Below are 7,500 nucleotides of genomic sequence, written 5' to 3' on the forward strand. Positions count from 1 at the left end.
TTATATTATTCTGCTATTTTATTTCCACGGCGGTGCATCAGCATGGCCGCAGCTCTGAGCTGAAACTATAAACAACATACATACATACATACATACGTACATAGATACACACATACATGAATAATACATACATAAATACACACATACATGCATACGTACATACATATATACATACATACAAAAATACATACATACATACGTACATACATACATACATAGACGCTGACATAAACAACCAACAACAAATTATAAATAAGCATCTGAACAAACGAGAAATATTAATGGCAACATGAGTGTTTAAATGTGTTAGTATTTAAGCGTTTAAGCGATTCTCTTGAAATGCCTAACGTTTCGGGCATTGGAATGGATCCCCTTTCGAGTATACGACAGATTCAATTTGTAAGTGGCAAAGTCGAAATATGCAAAACTTCACGAACATTCAACAGCCAGTTCGTTAGTGTTGTCGTTGTTTGAATTCCTTCGTTTTCTTAGCAACCAGAGCTGTTCTTTGGAGGAGTAGGAAGCGGAAGGGGGGTGGGGTGGAAGGAGAAGAGAGAGAGAGAGAGAGGGTGGGGTTTCAAGGAATTTAGAAAACCAAAGTAACACATTTTGTATGCACGTATGTGTGTGTGTGTGTGTGTGTCTGTGTGTGTGGTGTGTTGGAATTACAGATATATGCTTGTAAATTAATATTCGTCTTCTCTTTCGTTGTATGGCTCTCTCGACTGCCACTCTATCTGTGTGTCTGTCTGACTCTCTCTCTCTCTCTCTCTCTCTCTCTCTCTCTCTCTCTCTCTCTCTCTCTCTCTCTATCTCTCTATCTATCTATCTATCTCTGACTCTATCTCTCTCTGTCTAAGCTGTCAGTGATCAAAGAACACGAAAATCTCACGAATATCTGCATCATTCCTTCCCTACCATAAGTATGCTTGTTCCCCTGCATGGCCACAGTCTAATAACTGGAACTAAGTAAAAAAAAAAACAAGAGAATATATGTGTGTGTGTGTGTGTGTGTGTGTGTGTCTGCTGTGTAGATTTAAAATACAGACAAACAGACAGACAGACAAATGTTCGTATGCGTATATGCGGCCATCAGTTATTAAACAATGTCCAAAGAGATTCACACGTATCGCTTATTGTTACGAACGTACTGACCTCACGCCACCTCATGCATACGTAACTGACGCAACGGGCATCTACGTTGGATTTACACATTGCTCCCCGCCTATGCATGTATGTATGTATGTATGTATGTATGTATTTGTCTGTCTGTCTGTCTGTCTGTCTATCTATCTATCTATCTATCTATCTATCTATCTATCTATCTGTCTGTCTGTCTGTCTATCTATCTATCTATCTATCTATCTATCTATCTGTCTGTCTGTCTATCTATCTATCTATCTGTCTGTCTATCTATCTATCTATCTATCTATCTATCTATCTATCTATCTATCTATCTATCTATCTATCTATCTGTCTGTCTGTCAGTCTATCTATCTATCTATCTATCTATCTATCTATCTATCTATCTATTTGTCTGTCTGTCTGTTTGTCTGTCTGTCTGTCTGTCTGTCTGTCTGTCTGTCTGTCTATCTATCTATCTAAAACACACACAAATGCACATACACACTCATACACACACACATACACACGCATTCTTTTGTTCTTTTATTCTGTTACTTGTTTCAGTCATTTGACTGCGGCCATGCTGGAGCACCGCCTGTATATGCAGAAAAACAATAGGCAGGACAAGAGGATTCACACGGGAATCTCTCTTCCCCCTGTGGCCTCTTCAATCGCTAAAGTGTCTTCTACTTATAACCTCGGGACGACCAAAACCTTGAGAATGGATTTGGTTGACGTGCGTGTGTGTGTTATTTAATAGACACAATACATGTTATTATGTGCTACTAATAGTTTCATACGTTGTGAAATACCTCAGACATTCATCAGATTCAACCCACACATCATAACCTTGCAAGAAGGAATTAACCAATTATTTTCAAGTTGTGAATTCTATTTGCCATGTCGCCCGAAGATAGTTTTTATCGTGAGGAGAAATGATATGAGTGATATAATGGACTTATAGCGGTTTTGGCTGCTATTTTTAACATGTAAGGGTTTTTAACCCTCTTAGTTATAATTATAAACGTTTTTCTTCTTCATATTTTATGATAACATGTTTGGCCACTGATATATTCATAAATAATCTTAATTATTTATAATATATCCTTCGTAATGTTTTGACATTACTCTCTACTTATATATATATATATATATATATATATATATATATATATATATATATATATATATATATATTGGAAGGTTTGGAGGTGATGTGCAGGAATTATATATTAGAAAAAATAATAAGGTACTCAGATATCTGGATGGTTGTACATTTACAGATTTCTATTAATATGTCACATGTTTTATAAATATTAGCGCTTGAACCTACTCTTGTAGGTTTTTTCAAATATATATATATATACACATACAGGGTGGGTGGAAAGGAACTAGGTATTAGAAAATGTTCATAGAATTTTTAGTATCACGGAAGTCATGACGACAACAGTTTTTAAACAGACAACACTAATGGGGATTTCTTATTTTCTTATTGTCTTATTGTCTTATTTCTTACTTTCCAGATGGCCTTTCTCTTGACTCTTTAGGGGCGGTGGTGGTGGTGGTGGTGGAGCTGTTAGCGTTTCTGGCGTTGTATCACCTTTTGATAAAGCAAGACTCAATTGTCAGCTCATCTTATATATTCATTGTAAATGGTCTAGACGGGAGTGAACACGTAGCGACATCTGGCGAACGATTGCGGTGACTTTTGTGTGTTTTGAGACGGTAGGCGGTAAAAGGAAAGGGGTGATGGGCCCAACTGGATAGGGAGATGAGGCCATAAACAAGTGGGTAGGTAAATAAACTGATAGACAGACATGCTGACAGATAGACATGCGTGTGCTTGCGTGTGTGAGTGTGTGCTGTGAAAAGTTCCTGCCTTTAAGGGCCTCGCAGAAGGCCTGGTTGGAGGCCCAACCTTCTGAGTTCTTTTACAGGGCTTAGAAAAACTGAGGGACCGCTACAATAAGTGTGTCAGTCATAATTAACTGGTTCTCCTCTATTTTCTTTTACCCCAAGCCCGGAACTTTTCAGCACCATCTCGTACGTGTGTGTGTGTGTGTGTGTCTATACATACATACATATATATATATATATATATATATATACATATATATATATATATATATATATATATATATATATATATATATATATATATATATATATATATATATATATATATATATATATATACATATATATATATATATATATATATATATATATATATATATATATATATATATATATATATATATATATATATATATATATATATATATATATATATATATATATATATATATATATATATATATATATATATATATATATATATATATATACATATATGTATATGTGAAGGCGCGTGGCTTAGTGGTTAGGGCATTCCGCTCATGATTCTATGGTCGCTAGTTCAATTCCTGGCGACGCATTCTGTCCTTAAGCAAGACACTTTTATTTCACGTTGCTCCAGTCCACTCAACTAGCAAAAATGAGTAGTACCTGTATTTCAAAGGGGCCAACCTTGTCACACTCTGTGTCACGCTGAATCTCCCTGAGAACTACATTAAGGGTACACGTGTCTGTGGAGCGCTCAGCCACTTGTACGTTAATTTCACGTATATACAATGTATGCATGTATGTATGTATAGTCTTCTTGATTGAATTGTCAGTGTTTATTTTAGGCAAACGTTTTTCGGGTTCCAAAGATTTGAAGAAAAGAAACAAAAAATATATATATTAATAACAACGCGCGTTTAGTCCTCTTGAAGAAATTTTGCACACCAATTCACCTTTTGAATTTTCAGAAGTCAGACCAATTATAATTTTTATTATTATCATTATTATTATTTTTAAACTGGCGAACTGGCAAAATCGTTATCACATCGGACAAAATTCTTGTTCTTTTGGTCTTTTATTTGTTTTTAAGTCATTTGACTGCGGTCATGCTGGAGCACCGGCTTTAGTCGTGCAACTCGACCCCCACGACTTGTTCTTTGTAAGCCTGGTACTTATTCTATCGGTCTCTTTTGCCGAACCGCTAAGTTACGGGGACGTAAACGCTCCAGCATCGGTTGTCACGCGATGGTGGGGTGGGGACAAACACACACACACACACACACAAACATACACACACATATATACATATACATATATATATATATATATATATATATATATATATATATATATATATATATACGACGGGCTTCTTTCAGTTTCCGTCTACCAAGTTCACTCACTAATCTTTGGTCGGTCCAAGGCTATAGTAGAAGACACTTGGCGAAGGTTCCACGCAGTGGGACTGAACCCGGAACCATGTGGTTGGTGAGCAAGCTACTTACCACACAGCCACCCCTAGCAGCATTTCTTCCGGCTCTTTACGTTCTATATTTCTCAAGACGATATTCTACGATGCATTGCATTCGACGTACAAGTGCTGATACCTACATGTGGTATACTTGACTGGTCTACAGAGGAAATCCACTCCATAGCTATTTAAACGCACAAGATTCTGAGACATCGAATGGAATCTTCAACAGATACTGTGATACCTCCTCCATCTCTAAGAAGAGACGAAAGAGGCTGAGGTTCTAAACCAGCGCAGACAACCTTCGAATGTTGTATATTATCTTTCAGACATCACCTGCGAAAGAACAACACCAAAAATATATACATTAACCTTGGGCTGGAAAGCGCAGAGCACAACGTCCTACGTAATCAACAGAAAACTCCTTAGAGAGTACTCTCGTCCTGACAACCCCCAAAGCAGCTGGACTAACACACCTCAAAGAAGACTTGGGCGTAAAATTCTTAGCATACCAAAACATGACTATGCATGGGAGTGTCACCAGAATACTTGAAGAACACTAATATTGAGAGGGAGTGCAGCTGCTCTTGGATGACGTGCAGCTGCAACCACTGGATCCTATTTCGGAGGCTGTTTATTTAGAGTCCATAAACAGGAGATTGTTGTCAAATATCTAGTAAGCAAAAGAGACAGTGAAGCCATAAGGGCCCACGAGATGCAACCGGAAATGTTGGTTGTGTCGCGTTTTTTGTAGAAGGCATCAGACGCAATCAGCAGTTGCCGAAAAATGTCATCAAGGTAATACTTCTATGACAAAAAAAAAAAGGGCTGTCCTGGGATGGATATAGAGACTTTACACCAATCTGTTATTGAATGTCTGTGTGTGTGTGTGTGTGTGTGTGGTGTGTGTGTGTGGTGTGTGTGTTCCACCACTCTTGGACAACAGGTGTTGGATTGTTACGTCACCGTAACTTAATGACGCGGCGAAAAAGACCGGTAAAATAAGTCTCAGGTTTTAAAAGAAATAGGTACTGGAGTGAATGCGTCCGACTAAAAACCCTTCAAGGAGGTACTCCAGCATGGCCGCAGCCCAATGACTGAAATCAAAAGACAATGAAAGACGGCGAGCAGGAAAAAAGTGATGAAAGTGGCGAATGTTTTAAGTCCAACAAACAAAGATTTGAGAGACGTTCCAGAAACGTCTGCAATTGATAGTAACGCAATGGGACTGAACCCGGAACCATGTGGCTGGGAAGCTTCTTACGACACAGCTACACCTGCGCCTATATATATCGTTGTAAAACTAGAAAGTACATCTGGAAAATTGACAACAGCCTGCCGGAGTTAAACTGTTAACACAAGACCTTAGCACACCAGGTCATAGGATTATTAAACCTTTTAGGGGCTATTTAGACAGGAAGCAGACAAAATCCACAGGAGAGCAATGGAAAGTTCTTCAATGGGAATGGGATGTGAAGGAGTATGATTCCAATAAAATTAACTACCAAATTGATAGCTAAGTATTTCAAAGAGAACTGAGGCTGACTTTATCAGCCAGAGACGGATGTCGTATGAGTTATCAGCTATAAAATTAATTTAATATCAGATATTTGCCAAATGTACAAGGAGAAGTATCTAACGTGTATAAATTATGTTAATTATATCGAACAAATTTTATCATAGTTTAAATATATTGAAGTAGCACGGTATATACATACGAGTACATACATACATACTGTAGTCTTACTTTATTACTTACACCTTATCTCAAGAACCGCTGCATGGATTCGGATGAAACTTTCAGGGATGTTTGGCCTCGTTACTGGCACGAACTAATTAGATTTTGGGATCGATCCGGGGACCCGACAAGGATTCTGGATTATTGTTCCTGCTCTTTTACTTAATTTTTGAGATTGGTCGGGTTCATTTTTAGTATTCCCATTTGTGAGAGTGGTCGAGTTTATTTCAGATATTCTCATTTTAAAAATCATCTCTGGCTAATCGTTGAGAGGATGTTGGTGTTGCCTTGGTGAAGGTTTGCGCTCTCTGATTGCTCTTGTTCAAATTAGTATGATTACTTATGCGTCTCTCTATAGAAATATTATGGTAATGTGTACACCAGTGATTGTAGGTCGAGTATTTTTGTTTTAATTTATCATACTATATGTATTTTGTCATTTGTTATTTTAATTATCTCACTACTTCATTTACCTGTATATTACTCTACAGATATTTATTTTCCCCACTGATTGTGAGAACGTATACCTGTGCTTTTGTTACCGTTGTAGGACGTCTATTTTGATGTCTAGTTTGCAATCAACAGCAGCTGGCTTTTGTTCTGAAGTCCGAAACAAATACGAAATTTAGAACACAATTGTTCCCGAGGGTTCCGGACAAAGGACTGTGTACCTGTATAAACATATACAGGTATATATCCGAGTTTGTATGATGGTGTATAGGAGAGTATATTCATCAATGAAATTCTAACTTAATCTGATTTTCATGTTTTACTATTAGAAATGTTTACAATTTTACAATTTTACAGTATTGAAATAAACTAGTACTTTCATGCGTTACGCAATCATCAGGTATATATATATATATATATATATATATATATATATATATATATATATATATATATATATATATAGGGAGAGAATTCACAAAAAAAAAATACGAAGACAGGTGTTGTAGACAAGAAACAGATGTATTAGTATAACGCTCAGGAAGTGGAAAAGTCTTTAATGTTTCGAGCCTACGCTCTTCCATAGAAAGGAACACAGAAAGAAACAAGGAGAAAAAAAAAAAGAATGTGTCGTGGATTGAGAAAAAAAGTCGGCAGAATTTTGGAAAAAAATCCTTTCCAAAATTCTGACGACTTATTTTCTTAATATTCAATTTCTGTACATCACACCTAACACTCTATACATACATACATACATACATACATACATACATACGACGGACTTTTAGTTTCCACCCGCCAAATCCACTCACAAAGCTTTGGTCAGCCCGAGGCCATAAGTAGAAGCACATTTGCCCAAGGTGCCACGCAG

The 7,500-nt window shown here is 36.9% G+C and overlaps 1 protein-coding gene across 4 annotated transcripts in view; it reads right to left on the reverse strand.

The window, feature by feature from the left end:
- The window catches only part of LOC106879040 (orexin receptor type 2), an 83,500-nt gene that overhangs the window by 47,717 nt on the left and 28,283 nt on the right, over positions 1-7,500 (reverse strand). The gene's annotated exons all lie outside the window — the stretch shown is intronic.

The sequence above is a fragment of the Octopus bimaculoides genome, chromosome 24 (genome assembly GCF_046866305.1).
Source record: "Octopus bimaculoides isolate indiv1 chromosome 24, ASM4686630v1, whole genome shotgun sequence".
NCBI classification, from domain to species: domain Eukaryota; kingdom Metazoa; phylum Mollusca; class Cephalopoda; order Octopoda; family Octopodidae; genus Octopus; species Octopus bimaculoides.